Consider the following 15,250-nt stretch of genomic DNA (forward strand, 5'->3'; position numbering starts at 1 on the left):
GTAGAAGGATTGCCTAGCAGCAGTAAGAGCCCAATTGAGAGAGAGCCCCACCATAGTGGAGTCAGTCATGATTTTCTCTGCCTTCCTTTAATATCATATGTGTAAAAGAAAAAAATGGTAATTGGTGAGAGTGATTCAAGGCAGAACCCAATTGGCAGAATGATAAAGGGGTCAGGAACTCAAGGGGAGAGGACAATATAGTGTTGAACTAGGGAAGAAGGAATAGGAGAAAATTGAGAGGGCAAGGTATTGATAGTTATATCATAGAAGAAGGATATGGTTCGATCATGGAAGGCAAATGGAGAGGTGCAACATGAGATAATATTTGTAAAGTCTTTAGCCCAGCATTTGGTACGTGGCTGTTTTCTTCCTTCTTTCCTTCCCTGTCTTTAGCATTCATTAATAACCTCATCTCATCCTGATGCCATGCTTCTGGGTTCATCATGCCTTTGTTTCTCTCTCCTATGTGTGTGTGTGTGGGGGGGTGTTTTTTTAAATTATTAAATCTAAATGGGTTGAAACTCCCAGAGAGTTGGGAGAGGAACTTGAGGGAGTTGGGAGAGGAACCTGGTAGGTTGGCTTGGTTCTAGAGCAGAACTCATCAAAGAGAAGAAGAAACAACAGGAGTGGAGATACTGCCAAAAGGAGAAGGCTTGCTGATTGATTAATCCAAAGTCATAAAAGTCATCAATAACAGAGACGGGAATTGAAAACTAGATCATCTGACTCCAAATCAAGTGTTCCTTCTCACTACATACCATGAATACATAGACCAACTTAAAGAGTCCTTTATTTTTCAAGATCTCTGAATAGCCATATGATTCTGGACTAATTCCAGCCCAGATCTATCTCTCCCTGCCTTTTGGATCAACCTATGCACTCTTTCTAATTCACTGTGTCCACTGATTCAAGTCTCTTCACTTTTTCTGGAGATTTTTCTTCATCAATAAGATGGGAAGGCTAGATGAAAAGATTTCTGCAGCTTCCTTCTCATCATTCCATTCTGTGCTCCTGAAAAGAGGGGCCATCTGGCAACCCAGAGTCGAGACCACCTGAGATCAATTCCACACCCCAATGCTTGTTGAACTTTCCCGAAGCAGGAGGACCAATCACTGTCTCATCCTTCCTCAAAAAAGGAGGAAAAGCCCCTGGATGACTATTGAAAAACCATCATTTCTCTCAAAGTATATTTCCATGAATTATCAGTTTTAATTACTCTGGGAGGAAGGTAAGACAAATAGTATTAGCATAACTTTATGTGGATGGTCCCATAGATTTAATGGAGCAGGGAATATATTTTAAATCTAGGTGGGAAAGGTCCAGGGACAAGACCACTGGGTCTGGAGTTCAAATCTTGCCTCTGATCTTATTATTTCTGTGAACTGAAGAAATCACTTAACATCCCTGGACCTCAGTTTCCTCATCTGTAAAAATGAGAACTAAGGTATAGTACAGTAAGTATAGAAGGAAGGTGTTCTAACTCTAGATATCTTGTGCTCCTAGGAAGTTGAGGCAATGAGGCTGTATGGGCCAGCATCTGGATTATTGAGATGGAATAATCGAGAAATGGCTAAATTCAGATCTTTAAATACAAATCCAAGCTGCTCCCACCCCACTCCCCATCCTCCATAAACACACAAGTATTTGATCTCCTGCCAGAATCCCTGGGCTGAGACCATCTGGCCCAGTGTGTTCCTTTGAATGGTTCCTATACCAGCTAATGGGGCCAAGGTCATGGCTTTGCTCCCTGAGGCCAGTCAGATTCTCAAGGGGAAACATTCTGTCCCTTAGCCATGAATGGTACAGGATGTCCCAAGTTTAAATTCTCGGCCATAAACCAAAAAAGGAGCTCTTCACTAAGTGTGAAGCCAATAGATCTTAAAGAAGAGGAAGCTTCTTCCTTTGAATCCTTTCTCCTAAACAGATATGGAATTGCTTCTGGAAGCAGTCCTCATTCTTCTTTCTGGATGCCCATAGTCCCAGAGCTGCCCTGATCCAGGCCAGATCCTTTTCACTGACTCTTTTTTTTTTGGGGGGGAGTGTTGCAAGGCAATGGGGTTAAGTGACTTGTCCAAGACCTCACAGCTAGGTAATAGTTAAGTGTCTAAGGCTAGAATTGCAAAGGGCTTCCCAGGCATTATCTCATTCGTTCTTTGCAACCTTTTGACATGAGTAATCCAGGCAATTAATCAGCAAGTATCAATTATCAAGACGGATCAATCAACACATATCAATTAAGAGCCTATTATGTGTCAGACATGCTGTATTAATATTAATATTAGTGGCAGATAGGTAGTTCAATTGGCAAATCCGGAAGACCTGAGTTCATCCATCCTCAGGCACTTACTCACTAAGTAACCCTGAGCAAATTGTTTTTATCTCTGTCTGCCTCAGTTTTCTCAACTATAAATGGGGATAATAAAAGCTACTTGCCTCCAGGGTTGTTGTAAAGTTAAAATGAGATTAAATAAAGTGCTATAAAGATGCTGGCTACAATTGTAATAGATGCTGGGGATACAAGAGTAAAGGATTAAATTATTCCTGCTTGCATTGAGTTTAAATCTAGGGTTTCCATAACAAGGGGAGGGCTATCTGCTTGAGATCAGGAACCTTTTAGAGAGACAGAGGGTAATTGAGGTTACTTAGAGGCTGGAGTCTAAGAAAATAGGAATTTCTATTTAGATATTCTGCTGTCAACTCAAAGATTCAAGGGAGAAATCATAATCTTCCATAACAAACTGGCTTCCTCTCCCCTTCCCCATTCCTATCAGGGGTATTGCCTTTCTGTTACATTGGGGTATGGACAGCCTCAAGATAGGGTCAGCCAGAAGAAGCCAAAACTAGGAGCACAGGCAATTAATGAAGGTTGTGCTGAAAGAAGAGAACTGGATAGTCTAAGGATTGAGGTAAGAGAGGAAACTCTAGATGAATGAGGTCAAGATGGCAGTTCTGGCTAAGACAGGCTTGACACAGGAAGAATCCAATGTCCATAAGGTTAATAATAATAATTATTATTATTATTATAGAAGCTAAAATTTACTTAGGGCTTTCAGGCTTACAAAATTCACATTCTCTATTTTTGAATTTTTATTTACAGCCCTCTAAGTAGGTGCTATTATTACCACCCCTATTTTACAGAGGGAAACTGAGGCTCAGAGAGGGTGAGTGACTTACCTAGGGTCATATAGCTTGTAAGTTTTAAGTTTCTGAGATAGGAATGAACCCCAGGTCCTTCCTGACCGAACTCCAACCCTCCAGTAACCATACTTTGTTCCAATGCAAAGGAACAGAGAACACATTAGATCTCTAACTTTCAAAGGTCTCTCTAAACCATGTCATATTTGATTTGCTTTACATTTGTATCTGGATCAGAGCAGCCCTTGGCCTATGGATATCAGGTACAGGTAGAAATTCAAGGACCTGCTAGTGAATCTTACCTTGATTAGAGCACTGTGAGGTGTTGAGAAATCCCACTACTGCCAAGATAGGGAGACCACCATCTTCTCCAATGAGCAGGAAGGTTCAAGAACTTTGTGGGTCAGAAACAGCTGAGTCCTGAACACACCTGAAGGTGGTAGTGAAACATTCTAGATAACGGAAAAGGGCCATTAGCAAAACATTTTCTATTATTTGCTTTAATTCTCATTATAACCCTGAGAGACAGGGCTATGATCCCCTAATGTGATCCCTCTAATATGATCCTCATTTTAAAGATGAGGAAACCAAAGCTGAGAAAAGTGAAGGGTCTTGTCCAGAATTATACAATTAATTAGGTCTTAATGAAGGCAAGCTCAAGGAGCTGCCCATTGTACCAATTCAACATCCTCATGTACAGGGATAGAAGTAGAAAGTTTAAAGAAATAAAATGACTTATGTGGGGGTCCCTTCCTCAAGCTGTCCTCTAGCCTGCTCTTCCAGAACAGATGAAGGAGAGCTCTGAAAGTAAGGGATGTAGTTAAGCAGGGTGAAACGTGATCTCATGAGCAGTCTCTGACTCCTGCTGGTGGAGTGAAGGGGTCTTGGGGGGGATTAGAAGGGCTCTTCAGGACTCAGACTTCCTTAGACAATCCTTTGGCCCTGCTGGGTGCTGGCAGGGAGTTCCGAGTCACAGGCCTTTTTGTCCCATAGCACCCACCCAGGCCCATTCCAAGGAAGTGACACTCCTAGAGGCTACTATTCCTGTTGTTGTTTGTACTTTCTTTCTCAAAGAAGACAATGACATCAGGGAAGTGATGCCATAACATGCAGGTGAGTTGGATTTAAGGGGGGGGATACTGTGTAAAATCAATATTGACTTTCTCCTTCCAGAGATGTATCCAGACAACTAGAGATAGCCCGGGATGCTGTGGAAGACCTTGGCCTTTTATAGGTTTTTCCCAGGCTCCAGTTTGACTGAAGCAATGCCCATTCAGTCATTAAAGTTAGGTAAGAGAGAGATGAGGAAAAGAGGCCAAGAACGACCACTTCCAAAAAAGAAGAAAAAATAAAAATAAAAAAAGAACCCTCTAAAGCATTCAAAGGAATTTGTTTTATGTTTATGGTTTACAAAGATGTCCTTTCAGTCTATTTCCATGGACTTCCTATTGTCTTCCAAATCAAAATATACCTATCCCTGATTAACCTTGAAAGTCCTCCTCATGATGCCCTCCACCCATCTTTCTGGGCTCAATGGATATTATTCTCCTTTCTGGATTTTGAAATCCAGTGAACTTGGGCTTCTTTCCATTCCTCACTCATGACAAGCTGTCTTCCATCTCCATGACTTCACCTAGGATGTCCTGTACACAAGAGGTAGATGAGGAAATTAGACCAGATGTTCTCTAAAGCTTCCTCCAGCTCTCCGGCTACATCTCGGTCAGCTTTCATCTCTGCCATGCTTTTCTTTACACCCTGGGTCATCTCCCTACCAATCAGCATGTCACTCACACCAGCAACCAAGCCTTATGGAACCTAACTCATAGCTTTAGAAATTCTGCCATGGGGGCCTATTGCCCTCTTGAAATTGTCTCAGTCATCTATTTACTACATCTAGGCCAAGCTTCTAGGCACTACCCCACCATAAGTGTTGTCTCAAGGGCCTTGAAGACAGGAACTAGCCTCAATTTTGCATCCTCAGCATAGTATTTAATACATAGTAGGCACTTAATAAATGGTTTTTCATTCATTAAGTTTATTGGTATTAACATGAATTTATTCAAATCATTCAATCTATGAATCCTTGAGGGGTGACTTATGGCAAGTCATAAATACAGAACTTCCATCTAAGCAACTGATTGGTTTAAGATTGGGAAAGGAGTTCAAATCTATGTATTGCCTTCTTATTTGTTTAACTTATATGCAGAGTGCATCATGCTAAATATTAGACTGAATGAATCAAAAATTGGAATTAAGATTGCCAACGGAAATTCAACAATTTCTGATATGGGGATGATATCATTCTGATGGCAGACAGTGAAGAGGAATTAAGATATCTCTTGTTGAGCATGAAAAAGGAGATTATAAAAGCTTAACATCAAAAACTAAGATCTTGGTAACTGGCCCCATCTGTTTCTGGCAAATAGAGAGAGAAGAAATGGAGGCGGTATCAGATTTTATATTCTTGGATTCAAAGATTACTGCAGAAAGCACCTGCAGCCATGAAATTAAAGAACACTTTCTCCTTGGAAGGACAGCTATGATAAATCTGGTCAGTATACTAAAAAAACCAGACACATAACTTTGCCAACAAAAAGTCCAAATAAGCAAAGTTATGGTTTTTCCAGTAGCAAAGTATGGCTGGACCATAAGGAAAATTGATTGCTGTGAAATCGATATTTTTAAATTGTGGTGCTGAAAAGAATTTTGGGAATTCCTTGGACAGCAAGGAATTCCATAGTCAATATGTAAATTAATTTGGATTATTCCCTGGAAGGTCAGATACTGAAGCTGAAACTTAAATACAATGCATAACAAGAAGACAGTACACATTGGAAAAGTCCCTGATGAAGGGAAAGATTGAAGGCAAAGGATAAGGGAAAAGCAGAGGATGAGATAGAGAGATAGTGTCATGGAAACAGTGAATGTAAATTTGGTCAGACTTTAGGAGATAGAAGGAGACAATAAGAGACAGAGCCTGGCATGTGATGATCCATGGGGTCACAGAGTCTGACATGACTCAACGACAACAACAAAGAGAATTATGTTAGTTGTTTATGGGCTATTGTAAATCATTTGTGAGTTGTTTTTTGAATGTTTGCATTTTCTGTATTTAGTGGGGGAACTGTCATTCTGTATGCAGAGGCACTCTCCTGCCTAATCATTCTCTTCCCCCCACCCACCCAGGACAAACAATACAAAGATATTTCAGAGAGAAGCCTAGGGTCATGGGAAACGTGATCCACTTTCCCAAGTACAATCCGGTTCACTCTTGGCCTTCTTTTCACTTCTAAGGTCAGTGTATTGTCAATCTGTAATGTATACAAGTTATAGATAGATGGATAAACAGACAGACAGATATGTGTTACAGCACTCTTCTGGATCTCTCCCACACATAGGTGAGGGCCCAAATGCCTCAAAATACTCTAGAGGTCTACTCTCCTAAAATCATTTTTATGGTTCCTGATCAGTAGCTGGTATTACATTTTTAAGATAAATATTCCTTTCTAAAATCAAATCTAAAAAAAAAACCCAAACATAAAATCAAATCTAATTATTAAGTGATTAAATAGAACTGGTGTTCAGAGAACCCCTAAAATTCAGGGACCCTGGTCAAGACTATAGCCAGAAAGATCTCTAAGGATACTAGGAAATTCTAGGGGAGGGTTGAAATATACCATATTGGCCTTCAGGTAGGGGGAACTAAAGTAATCACTATTATATTTATAAATATATATATATGTATATAAATATACATATATATATATAATGGGTGTTTACATTTGTATATATGTGTGTTTATATATATTCATGAAATAACCCTCCATATGTGCATATATTCTAATATTTTATGAAGATGAAAGGGTAAGCTTAAGGGCTAGAGTAACTAATTCTGATCACCTTGTTTTTTCACTAGTATACAGCATAAATAGTATATTATATACATACTATATAATATATATTCTATATATCTTATGGATCATTGAGTTTTTCTAAACATTGGGTATTCTCCTATATTTCCGTTACCTTATGAAGTGATCCCTTCACATCCTGAAGATTGTGTTGCTCCTAGTAAGGGCTTTCTCTGAGTATGCTTGGTTTGGTCCAAGTATTTTTTATTTTGTGCTTCTTTGTTATAATTTTTACTTCCTCAGGCTATACTGGTGGATCTTAGATTCCATATGTATTGACTCTACTGAAAACAATTTTGAGATAGACGTTCTGACAGGGTTTTTTTTCCCTATTTCTTAGTTCTTTCTTCTCCTGCCTTCATTCTCAGTGTCTTTGGAATGATCTAGGCTAGTCGGACTCCACATGAAGTTTTATGAAACTCTCTTTTCCCTTTAAAGCTCCTCTCTGTTTTCATCAGCAAGTCAGTCAATAAAGTCTTAGGATGCTTAGGATGAACCAATCACTGTGCTAAGAGCTGGGAATACAAAGAAAGGTAAAAGCTCTCAAGGAACTGACAATCTAATAGGGAGATAACATGCAAGAAACTTCATACTATATAAATAAACTATATCTAAGATAAAATGGAAATAATGAACAGTGGGAAGTTTCTAAAATTGTGCAAATGATCTTATATTTTAAATCAATTTTGCTCTTGGTTGCCATATCATAACAAGAAGTATTTGCTGTCTGAGCCTGTTTGGGATTTCTCAGTATGTCTTCTTCACATCAACTTCCATAGGAAATGATAATAGTCTATAATAATGTCTGTTCCTTTATCCACTTCCCATGAAGGGGGGGAGCATCAATAGTTTTTTTTAATTAGGGCAGATCAAAGACAATCCAAATGGGATCAGGCTCCAAAACTGAAATTTGTAGGACATAAAAATTTTAAGTAATGATTTCAAAAGATTTTCCAATTATTTACGTTTATATTTGACAGTTCTTGACTCCTTTAGTAGCCCCCAAACAAATAAGTTTCACATCTTTTTTCTATTTTAAGGCAACAGGGTTAAGTGACTTGCCCAAGATCACTCAGCTAGGCAATTATTAAATGTCTGAGTCCAGATTTGAACTCAAGTCCTCCTGACTGCAGAGTCAGTGCTCTTTCCACTGTGTTATTCAATTGCCCCTTCACATCTTCTTGTTGCTGATTGTAGGAAACTTTAAAACATTGCAAAGTTTCCCTAAACAAAATCCACAACTGTTTAAAAGAGTTTGGTTAAACTTTTGTTGTTGTTGTTCATTCATCTCTGACTTCACTTGAGTTTTCATGACAGAGATAGTAGAGTGATTTGTGATTTCCTATTCCATCTCATTTCACACATGAGGAACTGAGACAAACAGGGTTAGATGACTTGCCCAGGGTCACACAGCTAGTAAATGTCAGAGACTGGATTTGAACTCAGGAAAATGAGTTCAGGCCTATCTCTCTATCTAGTGTGTACCACCTACCTTTTATTGGTTTAATCATCCACATAGGAAAAAATTAAGCATATGATAGATGCTTATATGGTATTCTAGCTCTAATTCTGAGCTTAGTTTATCAACAATTAAATAAAAAAAGAAACTTTCAGATGGAATGCCTTCCTCTGACTTCCAGTTTCAGTCTCTGCTACTCAACTCTGCCCAGCTCTCTCCAGCCACCAGGCTGGTATACCAGGTTGTAGCCAAATCGGGTCATTGTCCTAGAATTATCCCTTTAGGTTCAGCTAAATTGTCTTATTTCTTATATTCCTTTGACTTCATTAATTTCATTATTGCTTTGGCAGTTATTTTGTATTGCTTGATCTTTGATGCCAAAATTACTTGTTACAGTTCTGGATCAGGTTAGAGTTATTATAATTGCATGCTCTTATCTTCTCATCTTCATTCTTTTCCCTAATTGGGTGTAAATTTTTTTTTATTTTTGCCAATGATTTAATTGTCCACCGTCAGATAATTTGGAAATAACATCGGTAACCAGTCAACTTCTGTCAAGTTATAGCAATTTCACTTTTTTTTTTTGTGATGTATTTTAGGAGCACATGATGTCTAATCTCTTCTTGAAGAAGACATTTTAGTAAATAGACTTGAGACATCTGTGTAGAATGCAAGGTTTTGCTCTCTTTTATTTTTGAGCACAGGTTTTATTTTCCAACACATATTCTGCTAACCTCCCTAATGGCTGCCTTTATTTGAAAATGACTGTTTATTAGGTATAGGTTGATTTCATTTGAAGGATCTTAGCAAATTCTTGGTAGAATTCCTCACCCTCTTCATTGTCCAGAATGGATGTTGAACCATGAGTTCAATGGGTCTTAATCCTGACCTTGCTGCTTATGCTCATCATGCCTACCGAAAGATGAGACAACCCAGAACCTAGTGAAAGGATATTTCTTATTGACTTTGGAAACAGAATAAATCAATTCTACCAACTCTAGCAATTCAGTTTCATGCTTGAAGTACAACTGGAGATTCATTCATTCAACTGTACCTTCTATAGATCTTCTGGTTTGATTTTCTCACTTTTGTCTTTATATTATCAGTATTTAGCATAAAGCCTGGATCACAGAAGATAAGTGCTTATTGATTGATGTCAAGAATATTACTAAGATTAAGGTACTCTAGGCAAGAGCCAAAATTGTAAATATTGCTGAAGTAGTTACTGTTGCCAGACACTATTATACTAAGCTCTGGGGATTCAGAGAAAAGGAAAAGTCCCTTCCCTCAGGAGCTTACAGTCTAATGGGGATGCTTGAGGAGTTAGTTGATTACTCTTTGATCAGGAGCACACATTTAGTATATCAGTTGTTGTTGTTCAGTCATTTTTTCAGTCATGTCTGACTTTTCATGACCCTATTTGGAGTTTTCTTGACAAATATACTGGAAATATAGCTATATCACTTATTGATGTGTCTGCATATAGGTAGGCATATATAATATATATACCTACATATGTGCATATATGTAGACATTATATTACATATAAAACAAATCTTAGTACTCTCTGCCCCTTTTGGACTATCTTCACTGCAAAAGCAGTGAAGATTTTTGTATGACCATTTTGTAATTTTCTCTTTCAAGTGATGACATGACCAAAGGATTCATCATTTATTGAACAGTCTATTGGTGATGAACTTCTCCATTCTTGGCTAGGCTGAGCTCTGGATAGTAAATGCAATCAGTCTAGTGTCATACTTGAAGACTTTCCAGACTTAATAAGATTAAGTAGGGTTCTTCTGGTGTCCCCTACAAGAAGCCAGTGTCACCTCTGCTTCCTGATCAAGCATCAGAGGAGAACTTTTATGGAGGTGTATGTGTATATTGCTGTCTGTCTTGTTTACCATATCTATGATTTCATTGGGATAATGAACTCCTATTGAGAAAAGTCCCTTTATCAAAGCAGAACTGAAGTGATTTGCTTCATATAGCCAATGAGTCAGACATGAAACATGAACCATATCTTTCTGACTCCAAAGCTATTTTTTGTCCAGTAGGCTATGATTTTTTTCCTCACAATAATAGAATATATGAGGAAATTATATATTACCCTAAATTCTATTCCATTCCATCCTAACTAATCTTTCCTGTTCTATTTTATTCTATTTATTCTGTACTATTCTAGCAATGTGATATGGTAGATAAAACTGAACAGGAAGACTTGGGTTCTTGTCCTAAACCCTCATAATTGAGTGACTATGGTCAAGTCATTTGCCTTTCCACTGCCCTCAGTATCTCTTTAAGACAAAGGTTCTAAACCTCTGTTAACATTTTCCCCAGGAGGGTGGCTAGGTGGTGCAGTAGATAGAGCACTGGCCCTGGAGTCAGGAGTACCTGAATTCAAACCTGGCCTCAGAGACTTAATAATTACCTAACTGTATGGCCTTGGGCAAGTCACTTAACCCCACTGCCCTGACCAAAAAAAAACATTTTCTCCCCAAAATCCTATTTTTAATATAATTTTCTTTGTAATCCTATGTATTTTAAATGAATTTTAAAATATGATGCTGAAAAGGAATTCATAAGTTCCATCTAACAGAGACTGTTTAATGACACAAGAAAGGATGAAAAATTCTACTCTAGGGGATAGCTAGGAAGTGTAGTGGGTAGAGCATCAGTCCTGGAGTCAGGAGGACCTGAGTTCAAATCCAGCCTCAGACACTTGATACTTAGTAGCTGTTACCTTGGGCAAATCACTTAATCCCACTGCCCAAAATAAAATAAAAAACAACAAGAAATTCGACTCTAAGACTATCAGCTACCGAGGAAATGCTGATTGTGTTAGGAGTGGGAACATCCTCACCAGGGAATAACCTATGCCAATAAAAATCACAGGGCCTATCCCTATCTCTATCCTATATAATATTTTATAAAAAGGGTTCTAGTTTCATCCAAAAGGGTTCTAGTTTCACCAATGCAGATTACAGTTCCTCTACACTTTGGCAGACAGTCTCGGTGAAGTGATATGTCTAAAAAAAAGTGCTCCCTGGCAGCCATACCACCCTTAATGAGCCTCTCTGAATTTAGGTAGGCTCGTCCTCAGAAAACATTGCCAGGCCTGGACTGGAAACCTCTCCAGAGTGACAGTACTAGCAGCTTTTGTCCTCCCCTGGCCTGGTCTAGCCTAGAAAAATCAATTTTAGTCAGTCAGTTATTATAATCATTATTACAATTGTTGGTATTATGACTACTATTATCATGTAATCTAACCATCTAGCCTTCTCTCCTATTGCTGCTCCTCCCCGCCACCCTTCCAAGAGAGGCAGGACAAGCGCTCTTACTTGGCTTCTGTAAGCTGTCCTCCAAGTCAGTAAGGCCCGGATTCAAAACCAATCCCTGATACTCTGGGGGCCCGAACCAGTCCCTTGATCTCTCAGAGACCCAGGCAGTTCTCTAAGATTTTTAAATTGGTGAGAAGATAGAGAGAGGTTTCCATATCCCAGAGTTTCCATATCAGTGAAATCACAGGTCCATTTCCTATCCCATCCCTATAGTATTGACTGTCCATACTATGTAACACGGCATCTAATTTTCTATCAACTACTTTGTTCTTTTTCCCTCCTTATCCCATTCATATAGGTCTTTAGAGGGGCAATAGGTAGAGCACTGATCCTGCAATCAGAAGGGCCTGAGTTCAAATCTATCCTCAGACACTTATTAGCTGTGTGACCCTGAGCAAATCATCTAACCCTATTTGCCTCAGTTTCCTCATCTGTAAAATGAGGTGGAGAAGGAAATGAAAAACCACTAGTAGTAACCAAAAAAATCCCAAATGGGTTTACCAAAGGTCGTACATGACTAAAATGACTGAACAACAAAAAAGTCTTTACATTCCTTGAAGGTCATTATCCTGTCTCATGACTAGTTACATAGTAGTAAGAATCAGGGGCAAAGTCTGTAGACTCAAAGTTTAAAGCTTTCTCTCTCTCTCTCTTTTGCTCTCTTCTTTCTTTTCATCTTTCCTTCCTTTCTCCTTTCCTTCCTTTCTCTTTCATTCTTTCTTTCTTTCCTTCATTTCTTTCTTACTGTTTCTGTATTACTAAAAAGTGTCAGTCTGAATAGATGAAGGTATTCTGTCAGCTCCCCCATCATTAAGTTGCTTGTTTTTGTTGGTTTTTTCCAAAGTGAAGAATAGACTTTGTTCCCTTTCTTTGGCATGCTGGGAGGTGGCACTTTGGTAAGGAAAACCTCTCCCCCTTTCTGATGCCTCCATATCCTGTGTTGACTCATTAAGCTCCTTGCCTTCCTTTCCACCACCCAAGGCTCAAATTTCCTTCTTTTTTGGTGATTGAAGAATGGAACCTTCTCTTATCTCCTACCCTTCAAAGGTCATATTTCTGGAGTGTAAAAAAAGCTACTGTGTGCAGATGCAAGGGCAAATGAGAATACAAATGACATGCAAAGAGGATCTCATCCCTTTCCTCCTGAATGACTGAAGCCTTTGCTGAGGCTCTCTGCCCAATGTCCTCTACAATCTTGCCACACTTGACCTTCCCAAGCTCTCCATGGACTCCTCTCCAATGAAAGTCTTGGGCTCCAAACCAAGTATTCAGTCCATGGTCTCAGAAACACATCTTTACTCTCCTGAGCTCTGAATTTCTACTCAGCTTATTCTTGGTTCCTATGCTCCTGATCCAAGGAGAGCATCTTACCTGTCAGGTAGCCCCAGGGTCGGTATAGATTTTAAAGAGTAATAGTTTGAGCCCCAATCTAATCATCTAGTCATCTATTATATGCTTAGGTAATGCAATTGACCCCCCAAATTCAATAGAAAAAAGCATTTAATAGAGATATGAAAGAATAAAAAAAAGAAGAAAGGAGCTCAATTAGCAAAAAAATATTCTCTACATCCTTATACAATTGGGTTTAATCTTTACACTTTTAAGGAAATTAAAGTCTAATTTCTCATTAATCTGCTTGGTTTGGCAGCATATCAATGATGGACTGGGGAACAAAATCCCTCTTCAGAACATATAGTCCTGATAGTGGAGGTGTAAAGTTTGGGACCATCTGTCTTTGACTGACTTTCTTGGGGTTCCCTAGGAAGGCTAGCCAATGGAGGTAAGAACCTTGGCCCCCTGGTAGTCATCAGGCTGAACACTGACTAAGGTTCTGAGACATTTTGTTCCTTGCCCCACATACTTCTCTCTCTCTCTCTCTCTCTCTCTCTCTCTCTCTCTCTCTCTCTCTCTCTCTCTCTCATCGTATCTCTCTCTCTTCACCTCTTTTTCCTTTCCCTTTATTTCTCTCTCCCCTCCCCTCTTTATCTCTCTCTCCTTTCTCTCTTTCTCCATCATCTCTATTTCCCTCTCATATCTCTCTTCATCTCTTTCTCCTCTCTCCTCTCACTCTCTTCCTCTCTTTCTCTCTCCTTCATCTCTGTCTCTTTCTTCCTCTCCTTTTCCCATCCCCCACTCATAGCTCTTGATCAAGTCGTGCCTCTCCTTCTGGTCCCATTCTTTCCAAATCTGTTCATTTTAGGTTTTTAGACTTTCCTATTCAATAGACCACTCTCCACCAAGCAGAGCCCCCCCCCTCTGGAAATGGTGCCATGCTGGGCCTAATGCACATGTCTTTGGAAAACATTGTCTAGAGAATATTTCCCAATGAATTAAGCTCTTTCAGGTCTCAGCACTGCAGAAAATGAATTGCTGGTTACTGACGTATTATAATCATATCTTGCAAGTCAGACCTATCCTCCAAGACCCAGCTCGCCTCCTTTCCCAAGTTCATCTGGCAATCCTCCCCTGTGTTGCGGCCTTTCTTTTATTGCTGCCTTGAATTATAATTGAGATCTTTTATTGTTATTTTATTTGTTACAGGTTTCTTTCCTGGAGGGCAAGTAACACATGTTAGACTTTCTTATACTTTCTATAGACCAACAGTTTCCTGTTCATTACTTAGTAAGTGTGTAAAATGGATGCCTCTGGGTCAGGCTGGGGAGTTTAAATCTGACACCTGCTAAGATACCCCCCCTTCCCCTGCTACATTACCATATCATTAGTGGGAAGAAGAGACATGTAGGAAATGTGCGTTTGACCAGGGAGAATTTGCCGAATGCTCTCTCTCACCAAAGGGTCACTGAAAATATCTCAATCTATCGATATGTATTAAGTGCCTCCGCCATATTGACTCTGTCGTCAAGGATACAAAGAACTATGAAGTTGGGTTGACCAATGACAATAGGCATTTGGGGAAACTAAAAATTGAAGATATCCTTTGTTGGTTCTCTGAAAGTATCCTATATGCATCAAGATATTTGTCTGGGGACATATGTCTATATAGAATAGGTGATAATTATTCATGTGGAGTAGGGTGCTTGGAGAGCCCAGGGGAGCCAAAGAGTGTGATCTTGTCTGTCAATCAGTGGTATGACTCTCTTTTGTCCCAGGGCAATAGTGACTTTCCTGCTCTCTGGGTGGCATAGTAGAGAGACTACTGGACCCAGAATCAAGAAAATCTGGGTTCAACTACATATTCTGATACTCATAATACGACCCTAGGCAAGTCACTCAAGTTCTCTTAGTTTCAATTTCCTCTTCTATAAAATGAGAATCCTGATACCCTTAGTAACTATCTCCCAGGAAATATTTTTTTTTTCAAATGAGGAAACATATGTATAGGAATTTCTAAAACTTAAAGTACTATATAAATATCAACTATTATTATCACTCTGGGAGAAAAA

General features: G+C 39.1%; 1 long non-coding RNA gene across 1 annotated transcript in view; it reads right to left on the minus strand.

Moving 5' to 3' along the window:
* Positions 1-15,250, minus strand: part of LOC141495282 (uncharacterized) — a 56,868-nt gene that overhangs the window by 17,041 nt on the left and 24,577 nt on the right. The window contains exon 2 of the long non-coding RNA XR_012470722.1: positions 3,438-3,587. This is a non-coding gene — a long non-coding RNA (uncharacterized LOC141495282). The remainder of the gene's footprint in view (positions 1-3,437; positions 3,588-15,250) is intronic.

This window comes from Macrotis lagotis, chromosome 1 (assembly GCF_037893015.1).
Source record: "Macrotis lagotis isolate mMagLag1 chromosome 1, bilby.v1.9.chrom.fasta, whole genome shotgun sequence".
Lineage (NCBI taxonomy): Eukaryota > Metazoa > Chordata > Mammalia > Peramelemorphia > Peramelidae > Macrotis > Macrotis lagotis.